This window comes from Saimiri boliviensis, chromosome 6, assembly GCF_048565385.1.
Source record: "Saimiri boliviensis isolate mSaiBol1 chromosome 6, mSaiBol1.pri, whole genome shotgun sequence".
Taxonomy (NCBI): domain Eukaryota; kingdom Metazoa; phylum Chordata; class Mammalia; order Primates; family Cebidae; genus Saimiri; species Saimiri boliviensis.
The window spans coordinates 115,771,347-115,787,761 of NC_133454.1; the positions used below are offsets into that span (position 1 = coordinate 115,771,347).

The 16,415-nt window shown below is 47.2% G+C and overlaps 1 protein-coding gene across 1 annotated transcript in view; it reads left to right on the forward strand.

Annotated features, from left to right (window-relative positions):
• The window catches only part of PTPRJ (protein tyrosine phosphatase receptor type J), a 200,086-nt gene that overhangs the window by 65,329 nt on the left and 118,342 nt on the right, over window positions 1–16,415 (forward strand). The gene's annotated exons all lie outside the window — the stretch shown is intronic.

Consider the following 16,415-nt stretch of genomic DNA (forward strand, 5'->3'; position numbering starts at 1 on the left):
ATTAGAGTATAGCGGTTTAGAACATTGGAGACATTTACAAGGCCGCATTACAAATCTGTGGCCCTGGGTTCTGACTCTCTTTTGCGTGTGTGTAGGGGTGTGTGTGTGTGTGTGAGAGAGAGAGAGAGAGAGAGAGAGAGAGAGAGAGAGAGACAGAGAGAGAGTAAGAGAGCGAGCTGGGGTTGGGGCTGGGAAGGAAGAGTGATTGATTAGGAGGCTGTTGTACAGAGTAGAACAAGACTTCCTGAAATGTAAGACCCAAAAAACATAGATAACCATATTTTCCAGTCCTGAAATCAGGCCTAAGTCTGATAAAGGTTTTCTTTTGATTTGTAATTCTGATAATATGAAAAGTCTTATAAAAGTATTGAATTGTAGCTGGCAGGCTGCTTTATGAGAAAGAATGAACCCCACAGAGTGAGATTGACCTGTGAGATCCGGAACCTGCCTCAGGTGCAGACCATGGTTTTCACAATCTTTGATCACTTTCCTTTTGGGTGGAACTTGCTCTTTTAGCTCCATATTTATAAATGGGGTCACATTTAGTCAGGTATTTTATTTTTATTTTTATGTTGAACGACAGACAGGATCTTGCCATGTTGCCCAGGCTGAAGTGTGATGCCACGATCATAGCTCACTGCAGCTTCGAACGGGGCACAGGCCATCCCCCCATTTCAGCCTCCTGAGTAGCTGGGATTACAGGCAGGAGCCATGTTGCCTGGCTCCTAGTTGGGTCTTTTTCATTTCTGGAAGAACAGAACCATACTCCTCAGTCCAGGAAGACCTAGGTGGAGCGAGACCAGCACCTCTTGGCTAGAGGGCCGTGGGAGCTGAGCCTCTGGGTGAGAAGAAAGCAGTGGTTTCTTATCTTTAGAAGTTCACTGTTCACTTAACTAGAACAAGTACCACCTGTATAAGACAGCAGACGGTCAAAGCAGAATAGGGAAGGAAATGCTTGAATAATTCTCTTTTTCCTTTCTTGGGTTTTTTGTTCCTTCTCTGCCCTGAGTCTCCCACACCCCCAGAGAGAGATCTCAAAATGGCAACGTCCAGTGAAATGGACTGTGGGATCATTGGGGAGGGCTCGGTGGGTTCGGGGTGGGGGGTGTCCGAAGGGGCCCAACCATGGTGGGCTAACGGCACCATTTACTGAGTGCATGCCCTGTGTCAGGCATTATGCCTCTTCCTCCAAACCATCCTGCAGGCGGAGGAAACGGGGATTTAAAGGGAGCCAGCAGCCAGCGACCTCTCCCTTATCATACAGCTTCTAATTGGCTTCGAAACCGCACAGGCTGGCTGCTAGAGGAACCTTTGACATCTTCAGCTGTGCAGTCCTCTCCCCTCCCTCTGAAGGGAGGCATAATCTCTCACTGTGGCTTTGATACTCTGAGATGTTCCAAAACGAGGTGGTCAGCTTGCTCAGAAGGCCCTGGGCGATTTTCCTCCTGCAGGAGGGACTGGGCACGTTCGAAAGACATGAGGCACCTCCGATGCTCAGGGCTGCGGGAGCTTTGGCCTTGGCCCACACAGCCTTCTCTGGGATAGTGAGTCTCCCTTTGGGTTTTTCACTCGTGTTTGTTTTGAGGCGTGTGTGCTTTGTGCGGTTGAACTCATTCCTCGCCCAGCTGGACATAGGGTTGACTGCCTCAGTGGGTCCCACCTGGGGGAGTGGGAAATGTGACCTCACAAGGTCCACCCTGTGGTTGGGCAGATTCACAGCTGCTCTGAGGTCAGGGCTGGCAGGTGGTGAGGGCCTAAGAGGAATTGGATGACCCCGGGACCTGGCTGGGGCTAGGATGGTTGTTGCATGTGATTTTCAGTAGGACTCTAAGGGATCTCCGAAACTAGTTGGCTGGCCAGCGAAGTTGGATGAGGGAATGACTCATTTGCTTAATTTTAATATGTAGCAACTGCGTTTTGGGTCTCACGAGAGACAAGTAAGGTCAGTAGGCAGGCTTAGATGGTTCGGTATACCCCATTTCATACATGAGAACATGGAGACTTGTTTCAGATCTTTTTTTCTTTTCTTTTTTAAGACAGAGTTTCGCTCTTGTTGCCCAGGCTGGAATGCAATGGCGTGCTCTTGGCTCACCGCAACCTCTGCCTCCCAGGTTCCAGTGATTCTCCTGCCTCAGCCTCCTGAGTAGCTAGGATTACAAGCGTGCGCCACCACACTCGGCTAATTTTTGTGTTTTTAGTAGAGACTGGGTTTCACCATATTCGTCAGGCTGGTCTCGAACTCCTGACCCTAGGTGATCCACCCGTCTCAGCCTCCCAGAGTGCTGGGATTACAGTAGAGAAGCTCTGCTGTGGTGAGTGTGGAGCAAGCTTCCCAAACCCTTTTTGGGTCAGGGTAGGTGGTTGTGGCCTGGTTGTTTGGCCTCATAGTTTGACTTCTGCAGGCTACAGCCCTGCCCTGCTGCCTGCTGGAGGGGTGAGGGCCTGGCCACCCAGTACTGAAGGAGTTTGGTTCTACATGTGTTCCCGTGAATGGAGGACAAAATGAAAATACCTCCTGATCATGTTCAGTCAGTTGTTGCAATCATATCAGAGTCTTCTTCTGTTTGTGATCTCATCTGTGTCTTGTAAGGTGTGAATTGCTACCTTACGGAGCACCTGGGTTGAGGCCCTGGGCTGAGCACGGTTCCATGCATTAGCTCATTTATTTATTTTGAGACAGGATCTCACTCTCGTCGCCCAGGCTGGACTGCAGTGGTGCAATCACAGGTCACTGCTGCCTTGACTTTGCAGGCTCAGGTGATTCTCCCACCTGAGCTTCCTGAGTAGCTGGGACTACAGTTGTGTACCACTATGCCTGGCTAATTTTTTGTATTTTTAGTAGAGGGGGCTTTGCCATGTTGCTCATGCTGGTCTTGAACTTCCAGCCTGAAGTTATCCTCCTGTCTCCAGATCGCCTCCCACTGTGCTGGGATTACAGGTCTGAGCCACCATGCACAGCCAAGTTACCTCATTTAATCTTCACAGTGGTTCTATGGGGTAATAACTAACTCTCATAGGTAAGGAAATGGAAATGAAGAGCTCTTTGCCAAGGGTTGCTGTCATTCATTTATTCATTCAGCAGGTAGTTATTAGGTGTCTACTGTGTGCTGGGCCCTGGCCTGAACTTGGACTTGGTAGATGAGACTGGCAAGTTCCCTGTTCTCATAGAGCTGAGAGTCTAGGGCAGGCATCCCCACACTTTTTACACAGGGGACCAGTTCACTGTCCCTCAGACCGTTGGAGGGCCGCCACATACTGTGCTCCTCTCACTGACCACCAATGAAAGAGGAGCCCCTTCCTGAAGTGCGGCGGGGGGCCGGATAAATGGCCTCAGGGGGCTGCATACGGCCCGTGGGCTGTAGTCTGGGGATGTCTGGTCTAGGGATAAAGATCCCTTATTATGGTTTCTGTTGTGATGCTGTGGGGAGAGGGTGTGATGAGGGTTTGGGGGCTGGGGAGAGAATTAGAATTTTAGCTCATTTTACTCAATGCTTTATATTGTACCATGTTACTACGTATTCCCCTGTGCAATCCAATAATATGTGTATTATTAGCAGTTTACTTATGTGTAAACTTAAGTAATTAAGTTTCTTAAATGTCAGAGAGGCTGGGTAACTTACTACCCCAGGTTGCACAGAAGAGGCCCTGGAATTTGAACAGACTCTAGGTTGAGTTCTGTCCTTCTATGCTGCCTCTCTGAATAATATGTTTACATAATTATATATATTTTTTGAGACAGAGTCTTGCTCTGTCATCTAGGTTGGAGGGCAGTGGCACGATCTTGGCTCACTGCAGCCTCCGCCTCCCAGGTTCAAGTGATTCTTCTGCCTCAGCCTCCCGAGTAGCTGGGATTACAGGTGTGCACCACCACACCTGGCTAATTTTTGTGTTTTTAGTAGAGACAGGGTTTCACCATGTTGGCCAGGCTGGTCTTGAACTTCTGACCTCAGGTGATCTACCCACCTCAGCCTCCCAAAGTGTTGGGATTACAGGCATGAGCCACAACACCTGACCCTACATAAAAATTGTTTAAAAAGCAGTTTGCAGAAGAATTATCAATCCTTTTGTTAACATTTTGGTGAACTCTTGAACACATTTAAAATAAAAGTTCAGAGTTGTTAACAAGTAAAGGTGAAGTCTTTTGTTTGTTGTAATTTGGACTGTGGAGTGTGGGTTGTCTTGGTCTAAAGGTCAGAGTGAGGGTCTCTGCCCACCGCTGTGGTCTCCCGGTTGGGATTCGGGTGAAAAGGTTTTTAAAACAAACCTCTCAAATTTGTTGCCAACATTAACTATGGTAATTTTTTTTTTTTTTTTTTTTTGAGACTGGGTTTCACTCTGTTGCCCAGGCTGGAGTACAGTGGTGGCATCTTGGCTCATTGCAACCTCTGCCTCCCCGATTCAAGCAATCCTCCCGCCTCAGCCCCCCCAAGTAGCTGGGACTACAGGCATATGCCACTGTGTCCGGCTAATTTTTTCATTTTTTCATAGAGACAGGGTTTCGCCATGTTACCCAGGCTAAACTTTGGTAATTTTTAACTGCTGCTTGAAGTTTTAGAAAACAGAAGTCTGGAAATTCCAGGCCGAGCCGCTGGTGACCTCCTGTTCCGTGTGAGCATGAGTGTGGCATTGGATCGGGGGCGGATGGGGCTGGCATGGCCTTGGCAGATGCTGGTGGTTCTGTTAGGAAACAGAAGTTCACTGCCCATGCAGCCTTCACCTCTTGTGGGGCTTTTGTGGGGGCTGTGTACTTCCCGGATTGGTTATTTGGAACTTTATTGGGTTCTGGTCATTAATGGCTTTTGGGGGCATTTTTGAGGCCTGTTTGAGGTACCTGAACGCTGCATTTTCAGTTGCTGTTATCCTTGTTATTTAAAGGACATATTGGAGGGGGTTGCAGCTTAGTCCACTGCTCTTTCTAATCATTTTCTTTTCTTTTCTTTTTTTTTTTGAGATGGAGTCTTGCTCTGTCACCCAGGATGGAGTGCAGTGGGGCGATCTTGGCTCACTGCAACCCCCACTTCCCAGGTTCAAGTGATTCTTCTGCTTCAGCTTCCTGAGTACCTGGGACTACAGGCACGTGCCACCACGCTCAGCTAATTTTTGTACTTTTTTAGGAGACAGCGTTTCACCAATAGGCCAGCCTGGTCTTGAACTCCTGACCTTGTGATCCACCCATCTCAGCCTCCCAAAGTGCTGCGATTACAGGCGTGAGCCCCCGCACCTGGCCCGAATCCTCTTCTTTGATAGTGTTTGCCCTCCTCCCACCAAATGCTGCACTGAGGGTCTCTGGTACCTGGGCCCCTCCTCCCCTTGCCTTTGCTTAGGAGGTCACTGCCTTCATCTAGGACATCCTTGGGGGTAGGTAACCCCAAGCTGCTCTGCTAAGTTGTTGATGCCCCTTCTCACAGAACCTGATCTGCCTCAGCTCTCCTTGTCTCCTAAGTGGCTGTGCCACGCTGCTGGGGAAACCCCCTCTCTCTGCCGGATCCCTCATGCCGCTGCACAGCTTACGGCCATGATGCCTGCTGCAGTGCAGAAGATGTTTCAGTCGGCTGTTAGTTTTTCATGCATTTTGTGTTTGCAATGTGCTGGCCACTCTAAACACTTTATGGGCTGGGTGCCATGGCTCCTGACAGCACTTTGGGAGGCTGAGGCGGGCGTATCACTTGGGCCCAGGGGTTCGAGACCAGCCTGGCCAACACGGTGAAAACCCATCTCTATAAAAATACAAAAATTGGCTAAGTGTGGTGGCATATGCCTGTAATCCCAGCTATTCGGGAGGCTGAGGCAGGAGAATCTCCTGAACCTGGGAGGCAGAGATTGCAGTGAGCCGAGATCACGCCACTGCACTCCAGCCTGGGCAACAGAGCAAGACTCCGTCTTAACAATAAAAGTAAACACTTTATGTGCACAATCTCATATAACTTTTACAGTGTTGAGAGGCAGATATTTCTGTTATCCTCATTTTACAGCTGACGCCTGTCTAAGACTTGGATAAAGTCAGCCACTGTCCAAGCTCACATTGCCAGTAGTGGAGGGCTGTGTGATGTCCAGGGAGCACATGGAATAAACCTTCACTTACAGTCCTGAGCAGGGGGGTTTTAAAGCTCCCTCAGCTTTTCCACCGGTAAGCTTCCAGATTATGGTACAGTTCCTCAGCCTCGGCACTAGTGACGTTTGGGGCCTGATGATTCTTTGTCGTGAAGGCTGTCTTGTGCATTGTAGGATGTTAGGAGCACACTTGGCCTCTATCCACTAGATGCCAGTAGCACCCACTCCAGGCTCTGCCCAGTTGTGACAGCCAAAATGTCTGCAGACATTACCATATGTCCCTGGGGGATAAAATCTTGCCTAATTGAGAACCACCAAGTCATGGCAACCATTTCAAATCCTAAGCCAGGATGGGATGTACATGGAGAGGGAGAAAGGTGGAACATTTAGAATTGGTACCGTTGGCTGGGCGTGGTGGCTCACACCTGCAATCCCAGCACTTTGGGAGGCCAAAGTGGGTAGATCACCTGAGATCAAGAGTTCGAGACCAGCCTGGCCAGTGTGGTGAAACCCCTGTCACTACTAACAAAACAAAACAAAACAAAAAAACCCGCAAAAATTAGTTGGGTATGGTGGTGGGTGCCTGTAATCCCAGCTACTCAGGAGGCCGAGGCAAGAGAATCACCTGAACCCAGGAGGTGGAGATTGCAGTGAGCTGAGATCGTGCCATTGCACTCCAGCCAAGCCTAGGCAACAAGAGTGAAACTCTATCTCCAAAAAACAAAAAAAAATTGGTACTGTCTTAGAAAACCTGGACACCTGCTGTTTAACTGCAGCCCTCTGTGTGGGCAGACAGATTGGCAGTGGGCTTAATGTGGGGTAACCTTTGATCATGAAAATTAAATTACACTGCAGGCCTCTTGGAGCCCTCCTATATGAAACCCCCTTTAAAATATTTTCTTCCAGCAATGGAAGCTTGGGGGAAAAAAATCATAGATTTATTGAAGTTTTGTGGATAAAAGCACTTTTGATTAAAAAGAAGCAGGTGAAAACTCGAAAGGCCTCCTGTGAGTCTGCTGATGGACACGTGGAGAATTATCTTGTCAGTGGAACATTCCTGCGCTTTCTGTAAAGCTGCAGAGGAACTTGCCTTTCAGGTTTTGTAGCCTCTGCAGTCAGATGGTTTGAGAATGCGTGTTTGTGGTGTACGCACACAGACTGTATGAGTTTGTTTTTATACACATGACTGGTAAACCCGTCACGTTTTGTCAAATGTGATTTTTTTTCTTTCTTCCTTAAAATAGATTTTATTTTTAGAGCAGTTTTAGGTTCGAAGCAAAATTGAGCAGAAGTTGCAGAGATATCCCGTATACCGCTAGCCCTCACATATGCATGGTCTCCCCCATTAGCAGCACCCCACCAGAGTGGTACAATCAAAGAATGTACATTGACACATCACTGTCACACAAAGTCCATAGTTTCCATTAGGGTTTGCGCAGAGCATTGTACATTCTCTGGGTTTGGACAAAGTATGATGACATGTAATTGTGATTTCCTCAATTCGATATGTATAGTTCCTATTCACACATTTCTTCACACATTTGTTCCTCAGTGCTTAAGTGCTTAGTGTATTCCAGGCTGTATTTGCTCAGCATTTATTTGGAGAGTTAATTGAACATTAGAGCATGCTGTTTGCTGAGATGTCTTGTACTTACACAATCCAATTTATAAAAAGCCTCAAATACAACAGTAAATTTAGGGAAGAATTTTTTTTTCCCCCAATGATAAAATTAGATAAGTCGGTTGCATAGATTCTATAAAACAGAGCTCCCTCCTGTTATGTCATGAATGGGGTTCGATATACAGTGCCTCTTTAGGCACACTTTTTCAGCAATATGTCTCTGAGCCAAGGTGCACCGGGCCCCTTTCTGTAGCAGGCAGCCTTTTGGAGGTGTCCTAGAAGTTTTATGTTTCATCCATCTCATGGGAGTGGCTGGTTTCTGGGAAATGGCTCACTTGCCAGTTTTGCCAAGGCGTCTGGTGAATATTTCTGTTTTACAATCAGGATGAAAATAGTACTTTTCAGGGGTGATAGCCAGTTAACTGATGACATCTTTCTATCCCATAGTACCCATTATTTTTATTCCCAGAGTTTCACTCTTCCTCCATTATAAGGTAATCATAACTGTCTTTCAGAGTTTTTGCTGTTATGAGTGGGATTATTAGCTCAGGGTCAGCTGGCAGGTGAGTGGTAGAGCTGGGATTCTAACCTGGACTTGCCCACAAAGCTCTCCTGCCTTTCCCTGGTCATTGTAGAAAAAGAACCGGGAGGCTGGGCATGGTGGCTCATGCCTGTAATCCTAGCACTTTGGGAGGCTGAGGCAGGTGGATCATGAGGTCAGGAGTTTGAGACAAGCCTGACCAACAGGCTGAAACTCTTGTCTTTGATAAAAAAAATACAAAAATTAGTTGGGCGTGGTGGTACGCTACCCCACCAATCCCGGTTACTCGGGAGGCTGAGGCAGGAGAATTGCTTGAACCTAGGAAGGAGGTGGAGGTTGCAGTGAGCTGAGATCACACCACTGTACTCCAGCGTGGGTGACAGATTGAGACTCTGTCTCAAAAAAAAAAGGAAAAGAACTGGGGAAATGAAGGAAGGCACACCAAAGGAAAAAAAAATTCCTTGGTCTGCTATCTAGATGTCAACGTTGTTAACATTTTGCTGTGTTTCCTTATGATTGTATCCCCCAGAATGCATGTATCTTTTTTGGTATCTTATTTGCCTCCATGTCTTATTATGAGTGCTTCTCATGTTGATAATTGTCCTCTTAAAGCACCATATTTAGCAGCTGCATGACATTCCAGCATCCATTGTAACATGTCTTATTTCTTCTCTTAATGGGCATTTTGTTGTTTCTGATGTTGCACTTTCATAAAGGGCTGTGACTGCAGTGATGTTCCACTGCTCAGGACGTGTGTGTGTGTGTGTGTGGTGGGCATGTGCGTGCGTGTGTACACTGATTCACAGTACTGAGGCTGTGTGACGGGCAGTTGGGATCCAGACTTGAGCTGGAAGACTCTTGCATTTGACTTAGGTCAAGCTGCTTGTGGTTTGTTGTCTGTTTTTTTTTTTGAGACAGGGTCTCACTCTGTCACCCAGACTGGAGTCCACTGGTGCGATCTTGGCTCACTGCAACCTTCACCTCCCGGGTTCAAGTGATCCTCCTGCCGCAGCCTCCCGAGTAGCTGGGGTCTCAGGAATGCACCACCACACCTGGCCAATTTTTGTATTTTTGATAAAGACAGGGTTTTGTCATGTTGCTCAGGCTGGTGTCCAACTCCTGGGCTCAAGTGATCTGCCTGCCTCGGCCTCTCAAAGTGTGGGCATTACAGGCGTGAGCCACCGTGCCTGGCCGTGTTTTCTGTTTTTTATTCAGAGGAAGTCACTTGATCATGCTTTTCCCCCCACCCATGGCATAGGAAAATGATTCTTTTGCCGATTGTGCTAATCTGTAAATGTGATGTGGAAAAACCAGCTCCTGGTGTTCAGAGAGGTTTTCCAGGTCACTGTGGGGTGGGTCTCATCTGGACATCAGAATCATTATGTTAATGACAACTAAGAGCAGTTGACCGCTGACTGTGAGCCAGCCACTGACCTCAGGGCTTTGTATAACTGTCTCCTTTACTCTTCACATCAGCCCTGTGGGCTTGGGAGCGAGACGGCTTCCTAGTTGTTAGACAAAACACACACACTTTTTGGGGCTCAGCTCCCTCATCTGAAAATCAGAAAATGGTACTTCTCTGGCATTTTGAGCATGAGTTCAGGAGTCAGACTTCCTGGGTTTGAATTCCTCTATGACTTTGAGCAAGTTGCTTTAACTTGGCTAAGCCTCAGGTTTCTTGTATTGCATAGGCAGCTGATAGTCGTATCTGAATGTAATGATGAGAATGAAATGCAACCCGGGACACAGTGAACACTTGGTGAACATTAGTGCCTTGGTAACAGTGATGATGGTGACAGTAAAGATCAATGATGATGATGATGATGGTGTTGGTGCTTAACCCAGTATGAAGGTGAAGTGTCTAAGATTCTTGAGGGCAGAGTTTTGTCTTGTTCTGTGCTTTCTTGTCTTGTCAGGATGGGGCTAAATTTAGAATGTTTAGAAAGATGTAAGCTAGCCTGTCTATGGTGACATCTAGCTCAGTGTGTATCTTTGGTTTGTGAACATGGTAGAGGCATGATTCAACTGTGAATGTGTCCTGGGGAGCAGGGATGGATGCTTTTCAGGCTCTAGAAATGTGTGAGTGTGGTTTCTTTGCAGCAGGCATTGTCTCTCTCTTGTTAATCAGATCTTTTCCCTGCCAGGACTTTTGGAGGTCCTGGACATCCTTTGGAGCCCAGGAGTGGCCTCACCTGCTCCTTGCTTCAGCCTGGAATGCGGGCCTTCAACATTCCAGCCTTGGGTCAGTGCCAGAGCTGTGAAAGCAGGGCAGGCATTTCTACCTTGCTTGACAAAGGTTTTTGCTCTCTGAGTGGTTGGGGGCACCTCTGAGACCAGGCCGGGCCAGAGATTTCCTGGGTCTGTGTTTCTTCATTGATATTTTTAAGGGGAACAACTTAATCTGTGGGAACCCACACCACAAAAGACAAACCCAGGGTACAGAGAAGAGCCTGGGGGAGTGTCAAGCTTATTTGCCCCAGAGGGCCGACCCTACCTTATCGTCAGCAATACACGTCCTTCATGCATCCCTGGGTAGCAGGGAAGTAGTACTCAAAATCTTGCAGTGCAATAAACACTTGGCAGAAATGGAGAAACTAGTAATGGCTGAGTGGCTGTGTCCTCTCCCCCACCTCACTATGCAGTGTAGTGCTTGGGCCCCCAGCCGCTAGGGGCCTGGCAGCTACAGAGATGAGGGAAGCAGGCTGAAGGCCCCGATGTGGAGGTAGAGGGGCCATGATCCCCCCGAAAGGTGGCCTTACTGTCCTGTGAGAATGTGGCTCTGTGTTTTCAGATCTTCTGGGTTTTTTTTTTCCCTCCAACAGAGGCAGGAAATTATATATATATATATATATACACACACACACACACACACATATAATAATATATGATTTAATATATTACTATTTTTTATATATATATATAATTTTTTTGAAATGAGATCTCACTATGTTGGCCAGGTTGGTCTTGATCTATTATCCTCAAGAGATCCTCCCACCTTGGCCTCCCAAAGTGCTAGGATTATAGGCATAAGCCACCATGCCCAGCCATATTTAATATGTTTAACAATATATATTTATATATAATATATAATAATATAAAACATATTGGCCGGGCGCGGTGGCTCAAGCCTGTAATCCCAGCACTTTGGGAGGCCGAGGCGGGTGGATCACGAGGTCGAGAGATCGAGACCATCCTGGTCAACATGGTGAAACCCCGTCTCTACTAAAAATACAAAAAAACTAGCTGGGCGTGGTGGTGCGTGCCTGTAATCCCAGCTACTCAGGAGGCTGAGGCAGGAGAATTGCCTGAGCCCAGGAGGCGGTGGTTGCGGTGAGCCGAGATCGCACCATTGCACTCCAGCCTGGGTAACAAGGGTGAAACTCCGTCTCAAAAAAAAAAAAAAAAAAAAAACATATTAATGATATATAACATATATTTATATATTATATATTATTTTTATAGATATTTATATATATATATAAATATTTTTGAGACTGAGTCTTGCTCTGTTACTCAGGCTGGAGTGCAGTGGTGCAATCTCGATTCACTGCAACCTTTACCTCCCGGGTTCAAGCAATTCTCCTGCCACAGCCTTCCAAGCAGGTGGGATTACAAGTGTGTGCCACCACACTTGGCTAATTTTTGTATTTTTAGTAGGGATGGGGTTTTACCACGTTGGTCAGGCTGGTGTCGAACTCCTGACCTCGTGATCCTCCTGCTTTGGCCTCTCGAAGTGCTGGGATTATGGGCATGAGCCACTGTACCCAGCCAGGAAATTATATTTTTATGGGAAATATTCTGTTGTTTAAATGCTCGTAACATTTTTTTTTTTTTTTTTTTTTTTGAGACAGAGTTTTACTTTTGTTGCCCAGACTGAAGTGCAATGGCGTGGTCTTGGCTCACTGCAGTGTCCTCCTCCTGGGTTCAAGCGATTCTCCCGCCTCAGCCTCCTGAGTAGCTGCCATTACAGGTGCAGCTAATTTTTGTACTTTTAGTAGAGGATTAATAGTAAAGTACAAATGTGTGCCACCACACCCAGCTAATTTAGCCGGGTGTGGTGGCACAGGCTGGTTTTGAACTCCTGATCTCAGGTGATTTGTCCACCTCGGCCTCCCAAAGTGCTGGGATTACAGGTGTGAGCCACTGCACCCGGCCCTAGTTCACAAAATATATATGGCCAAACAAAACATAGGTCTGGGGCTGGACTTGGACAGGGGGCCTCATTGTGCAATGTCTTATATAGCAAATTAGAGTTTACCAGGAAGTTTCTGCTCTGCGGGCCCTCTGTTTTCACGGAAACTCTCCGAAGGAGAGGTCATCTTTGTCCATTTTTCTGAGAAGTTGCATTGAGAGAAATGACATCTCAGTTCCTCTTAGGTGCCGAGTACTTCATCTGCGTTATCTTCTTTTACACTGGCTCCATCCCTCAGGTGAAGAAACAGACTTGGAAAGGTGAAGTGACTTGCCCAGCTAGTTAGAAGCACATCATCATCTGATTCCTGTCTCATTTCATTTCACCACTTGTTTGCTCTCTCTGTGGTCTTGCCCATGACTCGTGGTCCTCGATGTATGCCAGGCCTCTCATAATGTGGCCCCCGGGGATGCCTTTTATGAAAAAAAGTTGAGCATGAGCTGTAAGATAGAGTAGGTTTTAATTGTGCCCTACCATGGAGTCTGTTTTATATCAGAACAGGTTATTTAACTCCTCTGAGTGTGATTTTTTTTTTAAATTAAAAAAAAAGGGCCAGTCCCTGTGTCTCTGGGGTGTTTGGAAGGAGTAACTGAAGGGGAGTGTAGAAAGCCTCTAGCAGCTGGGTGTGGTGGCTCACGCCCAAGACTCAGTCTCAAAAAGTAATCTCAACAAAAGTAATCCCAGCACTTTGGGAGGCTGAGGCAGGCGGATTGCTTGAATCCAGGAGTTCAAGACCAGCCTGGACAACATGGTGAAACCCTGTCTCCACAAAAAATATAAAAATTAGCCAGGCATAGTGGTGCATGCTTGTAGTCCTGGCTACTTGAGTGGCTAAGGTGGGAAGATTGCCTGAGCCTGGGAGGTTGAGGCTGCAGTGAACTGTGATTGCACCACTGCACTCCAGCTTGGGCCTCACAGCTAGATCCCATCTCAGGTAAATAAATAAATAAAATAAAATAAAAGTAAAGCCCCTAGCATGGTGCCTAGCACATGGTAGGCCCTCAAAAATAACCCTCCAAAGCGGCCAGGACTCATCATGCATTTAGGGAATATGGATTCTTTCAGTGGCAGCAGACTGCATTTTTGTCTAGCCAAATGCCTGCAAGCATGGGAACTTTTGATGCAACAGTAATTCTTGGGGTCTGAGAGGCCCCAAATCTCCCGCCAGATCTCTGAGGTTAACATTCAGTCAATCTTTTGCTTTTCATTCTTGGCCTCTTTCCTCCCCACCCCCACCAGTGTGACAGTCACATCCTCTCTGCAACGTTTCTGGTTAAGTTCAGGCCTTGGAAGTCTTGAGGGCTGGTCTTAGGACTGACATGCGAGGAGCAGTGCCTTCCCCTACTCCAAAGTCTCAGAAGAGCCTCTGGGTTCCATACTTAAAGGCATGCTAGCTTTCCAGGCGGGCTGACAGATGCCCCTATGCGGTCCTGGGGGCCGTGAGGATCCCATTCCACCCTGAGGCTTCAGGGTCAGGTGAGGAAGGTCGATCCCTGAAGTTGGGTCCAGAAAAGGCCAGTGGGCTAGCCTGTCTCTGGTCCTGGTCGCTGACCTCAGGATCCGGCAGGACACTGCTAGCTTGTTTGGCTCAGGTCTGCCAGTGCTGGGAGTAATATCAGCGTTGAAGACGTGATGCAGTTCAACCTAAAGCACTCTGATCCCTTTCCGGGCTTTGGGAGAATGTTTTTCCAGCTCGGTTACTTGCTGGCATGCATGGGTCAATATACAAGGTGTTCTTGGAGAAGCCGGAGCTGAATGTTGACTTTTGCTCCCTGGGATGTGTGCTGGGGAGGAAGTGGGTTTTCAGGTTGTGGTGGGTATAGGATGTGGTCTGGGATGATTAGTGTCACACACTGTGGATAAAGTTAACACGAATTGTGGAGCTTTTTTTCTCTTTTGTACTTTTGGGTGGAGGTGCCTCAAAAGGAACTTTGTGTATCAGGGAGGTGCCCTTGATTCTGCATGTATTTTTAACATCTGAATAGAAGTTAGATGCACACATATTGCTTTATTTGCTGCAGTAAATATGTTTCAGCTAGATAATCCATAAGACCTGAGTTCAAATCCTGACTTTGATCCATCTTAGTTGTGTGAGTTGTAGCCAGTATACTTGACCTTACTCTCTGAGCATCAGATTCTTGAGTGTAAAATAGGGCCAAAAACTCAGTTTATCGTAAGGTTTCAGTGAGTCATTCCACGTACAGCATTTAGTATACAGTTCTTGCTGCTGAACTGGTAGCTATTATCTTGCCTTTTAGACTGGCAGTTTGGCATGGCACTAATAGTAATGATGGTGACAGTTACCAAGTGCTTACTACCTCAGCTATTCTTCCAGGTACTTGGCATCACTTAGCTCGTTTAACCCTCACAATGACAAGCTAAGGTAGGTGCTGTTCTAATCTCTGTTTTACAGAAGGTAAAAACTCAGGCTGTCAGGCATGGTGGCTCATGCTTGTAATCCCAGCACTTTGGGAGGCTGAGGAGGGTGGATCACCTGAGGTAAGGAGTTTGAGACTAGCCTAGGCCAACATGGTGAAACTCCATCTCTATTAAAAATTAAAAAAAAAAAAATTAGCCAGGTATGGTGATGTATGCCTGTAATCTCACCTGCTCTGGAGGCTGAGGCAGGAGAATCGCTTGAACCCAGAAGGAGATTACAGTGAGTCGAGATTGTGCCATTGCACTCTAGCCTGGGTTACAAGAGTGAAACTGTCAAAAAAAAAAAAATCCTCCCCCAAGCAAAAAACATCTCAGGCACAGAGAGGTTAAGTAACTTGCCCAAGGTCACCTAGCTCATAAATAGGAAAAGAGCATGGACTTTAGAGTCAGAAGACTTGGGGGGGCATGCTTGCATGCTGTGTCCTGGTGGTGTGGCCTACCGCAGAGTGCCCGACTCTGACAGCTGTCCCAACTGTAAAATGGTGCTAATGATACATACCACCTCCCATTGCCTGGTGTGGCACAGGCTGTGAGTGCTTAATAATAGGTGCTCGGCACCATTTGCTAATTAACTGACTCTGTTCGGTTACTGGGAAGTTCCAGTGAGCTGTAAAAGATCTGGGTAAACACTAGTGGCTCTTTTAAATGTCCTGAGGTCCTTGTTGTTGGGGTTTAAACAGCACATCTGTTTTTCAGATTTCGGGACCACTTAAGAGGCACAGTGTAAAGAAGACGGAGATGAGAATATCATCTTTATTCTTGGTACAGGCTTGGAGGATGCGGCTCAGTTGTGGGGCAGCATCCGCTTTCTGATACGAAGCTGAGATTAGGTGGATGTAGCCAGCTGGTCACGGGCAGCCTTGGGCACCCAGAGGCCTTCTCACATGGGTCGAGGAGGGTGGTGGAGGTGGTGGCCGTGGTGCCAGCAGCCCCCATAAAACTTCTGGGTGAAGAGCAGACCACCTGAGAGAAAGCACTCGTGTACCCTGGGGGAAAACTGCATGTGGGGTAGATGAGAGCCTTGAGTTTTGAGGGAAAAATCTTTCCTTTTAGAAGCCACATATAGGGAAGAAGCATATTAGTCACAATGAGTCTTTAAAGAAAGCTCCCCAGCACCCCAGAAAAACAGGCACAAAACAAGAAACTACCTCCACCGATGCTTTAGCCAGTGTCTCCGTCATAGTTCATGACTTCCCAGGAGGTCGAGGCTGCAGTGAGCTCTGATCATGCCAGCCTGGGCCAGAGAGAGAGAGAGAGACCCTGTCTCTTTTGCCTTTTTTTTTTTTTTTTTTTTTTAAAGGCTGGGCGTGGTAGCTCACACCTGTAATACATGGCACTGCCCCTCCCTGAATTACAGTGGAGCTGCAAGGGGCACCATGTGTTTAGCTGGCTGATGTATCTTCAGCACTTAACACAGTGCCTGGCACAGAGGAGGAACAGAATAGGGTCCTGTGACAAATGTTGAAGCTTGTGCTCTGTGCACCCAGGATAGAGCAGGAGCAAGACGCATTGTCCCTGCCCTCACAGAGTTACGGTCTCCTGGGTGATAAGGTAGCATACACTTCCATAGC